General features: G+C 38.3%; 1 protein-coding gene across 1 annotated transcript in view; it reads right to left on the bottom strand.

Annotated features, from left to right (window-relative positions):
- Nucleotides 1-6440, bottom strand: part of pip5k1bb (phosphatidylinositol-4-phosphate 5-kinase, type I, beta b) — a 55754-nt gene extending 49314 nt beyond the window's left edge. The window contains exon 1 of the mRNA XM_038270986.1: nt 6185-6440. The gene's annotated coding sequence lies outside the window, so the exon portion shown is untranslated. The remainder of the gene's footprint in view (nt 1-6184) is intronic.
- Nucleotides 6441-13228: the final 6788 nt, after the last annotated feature.

Genomic DNA, 13228 nt, shown 5'->3' with positions numbered 1-13228 from the left:
GTTTCCAGCTTTTGTACTTGTTAGAGCCATATAGAAATTATGTGTATCTTCATGTTATATGCGATTAGAATTTAGTTATTGAAATAAACTCTTTATTGGTTATATTTTGTGGTTATGTTATATAACCTATTTAGGCTCCTTTAAATGTCCAGTTTTGCTTTAGGGGGGCGCATGACAGCGCTTTAGAAGTTTTAATGGAACAGGACGAGGAGCAACAGTTTTCTGACTGTTAAGGTTATTTGTAAATTTGCTTTTCACTTTGGATTTATTAGATGTGATGGACCATCTTTTTTTTGCTTCAGTTCTTAAGGAAGGTTAACTAGTCAGAAACTTCACGTCTTGCAAGCGTGGCGAAGTTCATTTTTATTGTCAGGAAAGAAATTTAGCCACTACAGCACCAATACCCATGACTTAGTGAAACTGTGGTATCTTTCCTGAAGTATGTCATAGTGTGAGAATCCAATAAAAATGATTTTGCCTCTGTATGTGTTTATAATGATGGGAAAGGGGGTTTGACATTTCAAATATGGCAAGACTAGAGAAAAAGTGGGCTAACAAGAGGGTGGAAGTGAAAAAAAAATAGACAATGAGACAACTAGGAAATGCTGCACAAAAGGTGTGTAAACATTCAGAGAGCAATGCATTACCTTTATGATTAATCCATCAACCACCAAACAGAGTAACATATTAATCTGGTGTCATTATTGCAGGAGAGAAAGGAAGAAAACCTGCAAATTGTGCAGAGTTTTAATTTTTAAGCCCAGGGACTTAGGTTTGTGTTTATTAAAACGATCAGGCTTTTCACTCGAGTCATCCTTCCTCATGGGAAGCAACGAGGAGGAGGTCACCCTCTGTGGCCGGAAAGTCACATGATTTAGATCGGAGTAGGAGGGGACAGTGAATAAAAAAAAAGGAGATGGGAATATATGGGGAAAAAAGTGAGACAATGTTCCCTAAAGATAGAGACACAGACAAAAGGAGAGAGAACAACACCCTTCACTCTTAGACTATGACCTATTCAAGCAGGCTTGTTCTCTCTCAGACACCAGATATATCTGTCAGCAGGCATCCAGCAGAGGCTTGTGTCCTCTCGTCATGGCCCAGGGAAAACAAACAGCACAAATACAATAAGAGACAGGGTTTCCCAGCTCCGCCAGGCTCTCCCAGGGTCTAAAAGTCCACTTAGCACCCTCAGTAAATCCTTGTGGAAGATAGAAAGTTTTATTATGCAGAGGTATAACAGTAAACGGAAATGGCCCTTTGATTCTAGGAGGAGGTTAATCATTTCATCATGAAGGAAGACACAAGCTGCCCTGTCCCGCCTGTTTTTGTCTTCTATTGCCTTCAGCCATCTATGCCTTTCATGTTGTCTTTTACTTTGCACTTTCTCACTCTAACTAACTCCACAGGGATCCCTGAGCAGGCCTCAGCAAACATCGTCATTATCGGAAGGGGGGCACTCCTTGAGGCTAAAACAACAACAACAACAAACATCACAACCTCTAAATAATTTACTCTCCTGTGAGGCTGCCAGCGATCTTGGACCAGCCAGCCAACAAACTGGGATGCAGTACAGCACAATTATGAGCTAAGTGTCCCTGCAGGGCCCCTCCAACAATGTTCCTTTACCCCTTCAAAGCTGGTGCCCATGAGTCGATTGGCCAGTCCAGGAAAGCAGAGGTCATTAAGATCTAACTGATAGCTTTGAAGTGAATAACGAAGATTTAAAACAGACCCGGTCAGGGCGCTGATGTTTGTGGGCAGCCTTCAAAAGATTCTACTTGTGGTTTGGATGCACGTGAGAAATTATAAGAGGTTTTGTTCCTTGTCACCCCTTCACAATGTCACACCTCTGATGTTCTAGTTGTTCTCTAACAAAACTTTTTGGAGTTTGAACTGAAGATTTTGCCAGGAGGCATTTCAGGCTTTCTATGGCTCCATTCATACCCCGCGTAGGTTTTGTGGGTCTACTGTACGCTAATTTTGGTGACTCCAATTAATACTACGAGGAGGTTTATGTAAGGGCCACAATCTGAAGAAAGTTAAGGGGCCCAAACAGGGATCTGATTGGAATAAACATTGAGATATTGTAGCATTATTATCTTGAAAATTCATTAAAAACTGTATCTCTTTCAAACTGTCAAAGGGTGGGAGTGTTATTTCAGACATCAAAAAGATTAGCAGCAACAGGTGGGGAAGGGGAAGCCATGTATTGCACTGCAATACATAGAGTCAATAGACCTCAACTTACTCAGATATTTTCCCTGGAATCTCACTAATATAGCATTTTATTTATGGAAAACATTTTAATATGTTGTGTTGTTTTTTTATAAACATAGTTATACCTACAAAACAGAAATCCACCCATCCCTATTTTATAGAACAAGTAGCTGATTTCTGAATTAAACAGCTAAATGTAGCAGTGCATTGACCATTCTGGCCCTGCAGAGCCTTAAGTGTGAGGAATAAACCTTAATCTCTAAACCTTCACATATTCACAGAGATGCAGAAAGCACAGCATAATTAAAAAGTGGGGGTAGTGAGGGGTGGAAATATGAACATGATGCAGTAAACTTTTAATAATGGGAGCTTGTGCTCATTTTCAAGCATCTGAGGTAATATTTATCTAAAGCTTTTAGAGGGTGACATTTTTATTCAGCAGTGCTCCTTATAATTGGATAAATAATACCAAACTGTAAAATAAATGGCGCTTTAAATTACTAACAGGACATTTTTCCCTCTCAGAGAAACAGAAACAGTGATGAAAGGAAAACATGACCTGTAAGCTATGTTTCTTTCTGAATCTTACAATAATTAAAACTGTGAATTGTTGATTTTACCATAAAGTCAAGGTTTAAGAATAAAACCTTATGAGTTATCAATAAGACAGACATAAAAAGGAACTTGTCTGTTATCTGGTTGTGTTTTGTTGTTGTCGATGACTGAGATACGATTTGTGCGTATTCCCATGGAAGATTACCAACCGCCCCAACAATAAAAAGTAACTTAATTACAGAGTCGTGACTCCTGACTGTGCGCTAATGGCAGTCAGATCCATATGAGGTATGTGCTGACATGAGTGGAGGCTGGCCAACGAGTGAGGACAATAAAAGAGATAACAGAGAGAGAGGAAGGGAGAGAGAGACGGAAACAGCTCCTACTGTACTTAGACTGGGCTTTGCTCCCCTTCCACTGCAGGGGACGATGGTGAAGGGCCAAGAAACCCATCAGATCCCTGAAGGAAGTGGGTCAAACTGGTCACGAATCTATCCTGTTACAAGTCATCAGAACAATTCAGATTGCAACTGATATATCTGAGAGGACTGGTTTTATCTCACACTATGTAATATATTTACAAATGCGTTGTCAACCGCAGAGGACGCTCTATTTACGGATTATACAACATCCTGAGCAACAGTTCCTTATTTAATAAATACCAGTCAGTCTGTTGTGATCCAACAACTGAGGGCCTGAAACTTAACGCTTATTAAATCAAAGCAGCAGCTGATATAGAATATATATTTGATAGCATTTAACAGATTAGAAACCGCAAACCTGCATGATGTCCTCTACAAGCTACAGGCTGAACTAAAGCAGGAAGCTGCTGTTATGTTCGGAATTAAAGTGGAGATAAATTAATCTTATTTTAGGTTAACGGGAGCAGAAAGTCCTCGTCTTCAGCACATTGCACCAAGAATAGATTGCATTATCACTGAGGGCAGGCCTGAGGATGCTCTGACAGCTGTTATAGGAGCCTGGTTTTAGATAAACTGTAAAACAACATCAAGAAGTGGGGAATTTTCCTCTAACAACCTGTGAGGCATAATGAATGAGATGAGACACGGTATGTGTGTGACCACAGGCCTCAGTGGTCAGTCAGTCGAGCTATCCTCAGGAATGGCAGAAGGAGAGTTATGCAACCACTTTAATAGGTCTCATATTGTCAGTTATTTTGGCCCTATCGCCACTGAGATCCCATTGTAACTTACAAAGTGTACTCAGTGCCCTTTGAGCCAAAAATCACAAGACTTCACTAAAGGACACACAGATGCTAATTACTACACCTCCACTCAGAAAGCCAGAAGGAAAAATGTAGATGTAAAGACATACTTCACTGATTAACAGTTTTAGTTTAACTCAGAAAACATCAGATTCACTAAAGGAAAAGGTTTTTTATTTATATATTAAATAGGGAATTTCCACAGGTAATCAGTGGTAACAGCTTTATTGTATATAATACAATAAAAATGCTATTTATTCAACTATTTTCCTCCCGGAATAAGAATGTCTCAACACTTCATGTACTCTTCCAGGTTTTCCCTTTAATGGACTTAATAACTTAACAAATAACAGCTTCTTCTCTCCTTAGGGAAGAAAAGTACCCCTCAGCATTAAACTGCCATTACCATGTTGCAAAGTTGGAATTGTGCATTCTGGGTGAATGCACAATTCAAAATGAATGTGTTGGGACATTATGAGTTTAAAATCTGGTCTCATTCAACCTCAGCACCTTCTTCCCAATGTTTCTGTTCCCTTAAGCATCTTGCAGTGCATATTATAAATAAGACCTCTACCTGCTTCCTTCTAGCCACTTTCTCTGGGACTCTTCTTGCCAGTTTAGCAAGACAGCCATGTCTTAGTAGGTGTGCTGTTGTGTTAAACCTGTTCCAATGATTTTCATAGCTTGGGATGAAGTTTTATATTACCTAAACCTGCTTAAACCTCTTTTCAACTTTCTCCCAGACGTGTCTGCTGTGTTCCTTTGTCATTATAACACTGCTTGTTGACTAATTTCCTACCGAACTTCTGAAGCCTTCACAGTAAAGCTCAGCTGTAAGGAAATGACACACAGTTAAGCTCTACTTACTAATCCGGTTACTTCTTAAGGAAATTTGTTGAACTGGACTTTATTTTGATACGTCAAAAGTAAAAGTGGCTTTTCAGAGTTTTATATTTAAAATAAGAAACTAAAAAAATATTTATACAACTTTCCTTCGGTCGCACAATTGTAATTATAATACCTTGCAAAAATCTAAGGCATAAAATCCAAACCAAATAAGAACTTCTATATAAACAGATTGCAACGAGATGCCTTAGAGTTGCACCTGAGGAGCTGATGGACAATTTCCATGAGTTGTTTTCCCTTTCAAAAATTGTGGGCATCAAGCTGCCTCTCATTCAAATTCGGATGATAAAGGAGTTTCATAACAACCAGACATCCTGCCCTATAGGCTGCCACAGAAAAGTCAGATTTCTGTTTAACAATGCAGAGCTCATCAAACTCTTCAGTGGATTTCTTCATCTGTATCATAATTTTATCAAATGTTGATGTTTTATTCACTACTAAAGGCTCTGTGCAGTACAAAAACCAGATGACCCTGAGGCGAAAGGTATGATTGGATAAACTTAGAAAAAAGATAAGCCCCAAAATTTAATTTGAATTTAGAAAAGCCTAAGAGTCAATTTAATATCATTTCTAATAAAGGATCCACAGATGAATACTGCAAAGATAATAGCATTTCATAATTATAATGGTAAACAACAATGAACATTTCTGCAAACTAGAACCAACAACATCTAATAAACAAGTAAGCCACTGGAGGAAAATGAATATCTGTCTTTAGAAGTTAACCTGCTGTATCTTTGCTCAGGTAGAGTAGTGATGTCTGTCACAGCATAATGAAGCTTTCTGTGTTGCTGCTCAGGAAGAATTAAGTGCTCTAATTAGCACTCTAATGTAAAGAGTAGTGAAAATGGAAAGAAGTGCATTGTGAGGTTCACTAATGTTGCACACAGAAAGATCACTGTGACCTGGGGGGTGCTGTACACGCACATTCCTTAGGAATTGATCAACTGCAGCTTATTGACAGGAAATTAAAATGATTATTCCGCATTTTTGGAGAATTTATTACAAACACACATATTGCACAATTCAAGACTTGCGTCATTTTACAGTAGAAAGCTATTTTTACTGTTAAAGGCAACAACTATGAACCATAAGTGAGCTCACCAAAATATGTTTAAAAACAATATGTTCTCTATCAGTCTAATGGAGGATCTGTTTGTAAATTGGGGTTGAGAACAGCTTGTATCAGAGCAGAATCTGCAGTTTTTCACCTGTACCTGTACATGGTAAAAGCAAGTAACATTAAACTTTGTGGCTGAACAAGTACAGACACTTTACCTCCAGCGGGTTTTCCTGATAAACAGCAGAAATGGTTTTCTTCTGGTTGATCCTGCAGAGATGTTTCCCAGGCAGTCTGCTGCAGTCCTCGCAGACAGCCTTCTCCAGCCTCCAGCAGATGGATGAATGCGGTCCGGCTGTTCACTGTTTGCTGTACTTTCTTCCACAGCTGATCTGCTGCACTGTACAGCTATAGAGTAACAGCCTGTCTAACTCCACTGTCTGTTCCTGCCTCCTTTTTTTTTTTTTTTTTCCTTTTCTGTGTACCACGAATGGGGGGAAAATGACTCAATGTCTCCCCCTACAGGCTCAGGCATGCATTTGTTTTAATTCCATAATTGAACTGCGGTCATCCATCCATTTTCTAACACGCTTAATCCCAAGTGGGGTCACGAGGGGTGATGGTGCCTATCTCCAGCTGTCTACGGGCGAGAGGCGGGGTCCAGTGCATGGGGCAACACAGAGACAAACAACCATTCACACACTTATTCACACCTAAGGATAATTTAGAGAAGCCAATAAACCTAACAGTTGTGTTTTTGGACTGTGGGAGGAGTACCCGGAGAGAACCCATGCATGCTCAGGGAGAACCTGCAAACTCCATGCAGAAAGACCCCGGGCCAGGAATCGAACCCAGAACCTTCTTGCTGCAAGGCCACTCCGCAGTCACTGCGGTCATTACTCCTGGCAAACATTTACAAACTTTTGATTCAATCAAAAACTTTAATTGGTAGCTAAATGAGACCAAAAGGTTGCAAGCTACGAGACAAATCTGAGTGCTGAAAATAAATGTAATTATTATGAATATTTCATTCAAATGAGGGTGGGGTATTATTTTGAGAAGGTTGCAAGGAACCAGTTTGATCCCCACAGCCTGCAGTCTTGGTCCCTGTGCAAGACCCTTAATGCCACGCTGCTCCCCAGGCGCCTCACAGTGGTAGCCCACTGCTCCCTCAAGGGAAGGGTTAAGATGCAGAAGTGAATTTCTCCAATGTAAGATCAATTAAAATTAGCTATAATTAATCTTAATAAGCAGTTAAATAATACTACACTATATATATCACTATATTGAAATTACAGTAGACCCCTTTTATAACTGCTCATCATCTTATTTTAATCTTTTTATAATGATCATTGGTGGTTTCTTGCACATCACTCTAATCTTTAGCTCTTTCTACAAGTTCTTGTTAAAATCCTAGCAAAGTCTCTTCAAATTGTTTGTACTGACTCCTGTCAGAAGACACTCGCATGTCTTATAAAAATATTTTGGATCTGTTGGTGGTATGGAAGTGTGGAACTCTAAGAAATACATTTTTCCTATAAAAATGCAATCAGGACACTCTCGACCCTTTTAATGTTTTGTTTTAATAACTTAGCAGTCTATAAATTCATATTTTTAAGTACCCACAGTTAAAACCAGACATTTACATACACTACACATAGCTTTTTAAACTCACCGACTTTAAACCCAAATAAAGAAATATCTAGATTTTGGTAAATTTGGATAACTAAAATATTTCAATTTGCCAATAGTCAGAGTGATAAAAATTACTTAGGCAAATTTAATTCAGGTTTAGATCAATTCATACACATAAAAAAAGCCAAAAATAAATTTTTTATGTTGGTTTGGTGGAAGACAGATCCTGGCCAAGAGGTGTCACTTGATTTTCACTGAGTTGGCAACCCTAGCAGAAAAGAACAGAAGAATAAGTCACATAAATAATTTTCAGTTGACCCATGAAGCAAGGTATTTCTGATTATATTTATATTTTTCACATCACAGCTGTGTGTCCAGAGGGATGCTTCTCTGGTAATTGTTAACTTACATCAGGGTTGAACAGAAATGAATTAGCCCAAATCCTCACAGAAGTGCAACAACACCTGTGGAATAAATCGATCAATATTTAGAAAAACATGCAAAATCTTAAAAATAGAAGAGACAAAAATTCAGGTCTCAGATGATTGTCAGCCTTTGCAGGGATATTTTGCAAGATATGTTTGCTATGATCTGCAACAAGGTAAAAATGAATGAAGCAATTAACCCATCATGCATAATTTTGGGGCAGTGGAAGAAAGCATGAACAGGGAGAGCAGGCAACATACACGCAAAAATACCTCCCACCAAAATTGGTACCCAGCATCTTTTTATTGCAAATGGCAGAAAGGAATATAACTAACACTGAATCAATATGTTAAGACTTTAAAGGGATTGAATTCCACCAGGTATTGATGCCACATCATTTTTATTTTTGTCACTGCAAAACAATCTCCAAAAGAACCAGTAAGGAATTAGCGGGGTGATTTCCAAAGCAACACTGCCACCTACCGTCTTTTTTTCCCCCCTTATGTTTCTTGAAGCCTCAGTTCAGCTTTGGGTTGGTTTAATGTGGTGTCTAATTAACACACTGCCATGTGTTTGGTTCAAAAAGGTAGAAAAGTACTAGAAAGAGTGACCAGCAGAGTGGTTGCATAGAAGCAGAGAGGGCAGAGCTGATTCAGCAGATGAAACCTGCACTATGAGGGAATAGCAGATAGACAAGAGTAGTGCATGAAGCATTTAAACAGCATAAAAAAAAAAAGACACAATTAGCAGAAAATTTGATTACCGATGGTTATTATGGCAATGTATCCTGGACTGAGGCTTGTCACTTCCTTGCCACTGTTTGGATGGGTTGTTGGTGGGGAAGTAGCAGCTGAAAAGCAAAAAAAAAACACCTATATTTAAAGGAAAAAGATAATCTGAAAAAAATGTATCTCCTCAAAATATTTACCATAAATCTGACGGCAGATTGGGTCAAGGTCTGCAGTAAGAAAAAAAAAAAAAAAAAAGAAAAAACTTTATTGAAAATATACCCTCAACCAGCTCTATTATATTCAACAAACAACAAACACTGCATGTAAAATTTTATTGAGCAATAATAATAATCTACACATCTGCAAAAAAGTAGGTCACTGTAGAAAACAAGCGATTAGAAGTCTAGTTTGTTTTTGTTTTAAGTTGTTTGATGTGGAGGACAGAGAGTAAGAATGTGGAATAAACGCGCTGGGACAAGAAGAAGGAGAAAATTAAGCCAAAAGACCTGTGTGATAAAAAACTAATCACCCGAACACAGCATCCACACTGTTGGTGGCAGCATCATGCTGTGGGAAGGGTTCTCTTTAACAGGGACATGTCAAGAATAGTGGAAAGATGGATGATCAAAAACACAAGATAATCCAAGAAGAAAACATTGCTAAAAAAATACTTGAGACTGAGGAGGTTTTCTTTGCAGCAAGGCAAGAAAACTTAGAAAACTGCCAGAGCTACATGAAATGGTTTATCTGCAATAGAGCACTATATGATAGAATGGTCCAGTCAAATTACTGACCATCTTTCAGAAGAATAATCTGTGGCAAGACTTAAAATATTTTCTCCTTGTCAAAACTGAATGAGCTTGAATTATTTTGCAAATAAGAACTGCAAAGAAATTTAGTCAGTAGATGTCACCTCTGGTGGTACATTTCTAAAAGGCTGAAACTGTTATTGCAAAAAAAAAAAAAAAAAAAAAAAACAGGACGGCAAGTGAGTGTATATGGTTCATTTCAATTCCATGATCTCAGAGCTTTGTTTGACCAGATCTGTGTGGAAAAAATACCTGGTTAAATAAAAGTTATGATTATTTTATTTAATTTACCATTATTATTCTACTATTATCACTTAGTAATTGTCATTACAAACTATGCAAATGCAGAACACTAAAGACTAAAGGACATCAGAAAACACCACTAACTTGAAAAACTGTCATGATCTTGGTGCAGATGACTGGCTTAATTGCTCATTTCATTCACCTGTCCAATTCTTCCCGGGTTCTCATTACCTGTCATCAGAGCCACATTATTTCTCTCCAGCCTGTGGTGAGTGTTTTTATCGTACCTTAGGCCGGGCATACACTGTACGATTTTTTGCCCTTTTTGGGCAATTTTTTGATCAGACCGACTTTAAGCCGTTCTCCTGGCAGTTCTCCGTGCAGTTCTCCTGGATTGCAGCATCTGGGACACTGTAGGTGGCGCCTGCTGCATCTTGTTGGCAGCCCACCGGCTGGATCCTACATACATAGTCTTTATCCATTAGATTTACATTGTCACTAAGCCATTTCCTTTCTGCAGAGTTTCCTGTGATAGATGCCCTAGCCACTACTACTCTGAACCAACAGATTTTAATAAAGGCTTTTTGAGTTTTCCCACTGTCTGTCTTCCCTGAATACTGAGTCCTTTGGTTCTGACAAAAACGACAGGAAAGTTTGTGAGTGTTCCACTCAGACTTCCCTGTAGTTGTCAAATAAAAACTGATGTTTGTCAATGCAGCCAATATACTTTAAATCAGAAATACCTGAGCATTTTTTTGTAGCGATATAGTAACTATCCTCCTCAAATTCACAGGTGCTCCCCTTTCTGCTGGAAACAAATGCGCGGCCATGAAATTGGCACACTGTATTAAGAAGAGGAGGTCCTGAGCAGTCTGGGATTGAGCCATGCGGAATGAGTTGGTCATCACAAAACACTGTGACCACATCAGCAGCACATCCTTCAGGTTTGCAGTAAGACAGCTGTGGTGAAGCTGTGGCAGCTGTAACATCAAGTAGAAAATGTTTCTTATAAACATGTTGTTTAACACGTTAAGATCCATCTGAGTTAGAGGAGACATTTCTGACCCGTCAGACCTGGATGGCTCAGAGGGTTTCCCAAAACAGGAAGCAAACATGCTGTTATCCCTATGAAAAAAAAAAAAAGTAATATCAAGGTTTTCTGCTGGTGGCTAATGAGGACAGCTAAAAGTCTGCAAATTCTTCATGCTTTAGCTGGCAATGATCAGCCCCCTGCCACTGTTGTTACACTGCGGTATTGGGCAGGATTGTTGTCTTTACCTGGGCTGTCCTGTTTATTGAGCAATTAGCTATTGCCATCTGAGCTAATGCTGATATCACCGGAATTAGAATCAATACTCTGGAGTTCCAGATTGAATTATATGTTAAAGACATGTTTGGCACTGTCTGATATCAAACAGTCGATTTCAACTCTTCTTGGGCTGATTAAAGGTTTATTAATCTAATTAAATTCATTTTTTTTCATCTTTTTTGGCTGCATTATTCTAAACCTGAGAACAAATTGTGTCTCCATTTCCCCAAAACGTGACAGATGTAATGTTGGTGATGGTACACTGGGTTATTTATTCTTTTTTTTTTTACCCTTGAGCTCAAACATATTTGGTTTAATATTCTTCAACTGTATGGCATAATTTATAAGAGACAATAATACTAGATGCTTTGACCAAAATACTTGGATGTTCTGATAAGATAATGTCCTATTCCCACTGATAAACTGGTGGGAAACAGTTGTCTTTTGTGATCAAAGAAAGAGTTATGTTAAGAGAATCTGTGGCACCTCCTTGTGATCATAAATGGTTGATACGGTGTCTTCCTTTTACTTCAAAAAGATATAAACTGTGGGACTATCATAATACGGTAGGTTTAAAATTTGGGGGCCTTTTATGGACCCAGCATTTTTTGAGTTTTGTACCCCTTTGAGTGTTTTGTCTGACCATGAGTATCCCTCTCAGTCAAAAGTTTTGACAATAACTAATTATAAAATAAAGAGTATTTTATTTCATCTTTTTAACTTGAGCATTTTTTGGCATGTTATTCTTTCCAATGCAAATAATATAAAAGAAAAACATAAATATGTTGCCCGAAAGCTAGTTAGGTATCAAAATAAATACAGAATAAATCATACCATAAATCTGCCTAAAACTGGACCTCCTCTGAGTAGCTATCCTGTAATCACAATAATTATAGTCAGATCAACTCAATTTGTTACTTTTACGGTTACTTTTTTGTTCATCATTCATGACACCTGAGCTTGCTTTCATCAGGTGTAGGAAAACAGCTGAACCAAGGCTGTTCTATACATACAGTCTGTTCCTCTGCTTGGTTTCGATGTGTGTCACAGCTGAATGTAAACTCAAACATATAAGAAAAACTTACTTTTTGACTGAAAAAAGCTATTTTTAATTTTTAGTTGGGTCCTCACAAAGTAGAACAGATCCCAGCCCTATTTTATTCTATTACAAACCACTGAACCCAGTTATTGTGTATGTATTTCTCATATTTTTCCAGTTGTCTTTTGTTTGTTATAAAAAAACATTTCAATAAAAATATTTGGGAAAAAAGCCAGCAAATTATCAGACACCTACCCAACATGGTAGATATTGTTCTGAATATCAGGGTGGAAAAAATCCTTCTGGCCATCTCTTCTGTTGGTCACTTGAGTAGATTTTTGTTCCTCTGCACCTAAAAGAGATTTTTGTTTATACAAGCATCAGAACACCGCACATAATAAGCTATACTATTACAAGTTTTTGGTGATTTATTGTAATGCAGTCCTTATAACTTATTAATCCATCCATGAAAGATATAAAAAAAAGAAGGTTGCCCAGGATTTGTTTTTGTTTTGTAACAGCTGAAGCAGGGTAACCTGTAGATAAGAGGCATCCATAGTTTGGCCAGGGACTCATGATGCAGCCCGTGGAATCTTTTTGCGTGGCCTCTGACCTCAGTTAAAAAAACAAAAAAAACAATACAGCCCCTTTAACAAATAAACTGAGTTTAATTGGGACTTATATTTAAGATGGACAGTCAGTCTTTTTATGTTCCAGTCTTTTACTTTCATGCTCTCTGTTCTCTAATTCAAGCTTCCCACTGGGAAATTCCTTCTGACATAAATGTCTTCAACTCCAGCCCTTGGGGTCCCATACTCTGCAGCTTTCAGATATGCCTCTTTTTAATACACCTGGGTCAAATAATCCAGTCATTAGCAGAACTCTACGATGAGGAGGTAATTCAACAATTTGGTTCAGGCGTATCCAAGTCTCCTGTACAAGCTAAAACCCCCAGAAGCACCAATATGTCCTCCTTTAAGCAATAAGCCTCTAAATTCCCATTCCCACTAACCAATCCAGGACCAACTGTTCTTTAATCCTGCAGCTGACCTGCCTGGCATCTAATGGGA

Source organism: Cyprinodon tularosa, unplaced genomic scaffold (genome assembly GCF_016077235.1).
Source record: "Cyprinodon tularosa strain WSP-4 unplaced genomic scaffold, ASM1607723v1 ctg785, whole genome shotgun sequence".
NCBI classification, from domain to species: Eukaryota; Metazoa; Chordata; class Actinopteri; order Cyprinodontiformes; family Cyprinodontidae; genus Cyprinodon; species Cyprinodon tularosa.
This window is presented reverse-complemented; position numbering and strand designations above follow the sequence as displayed.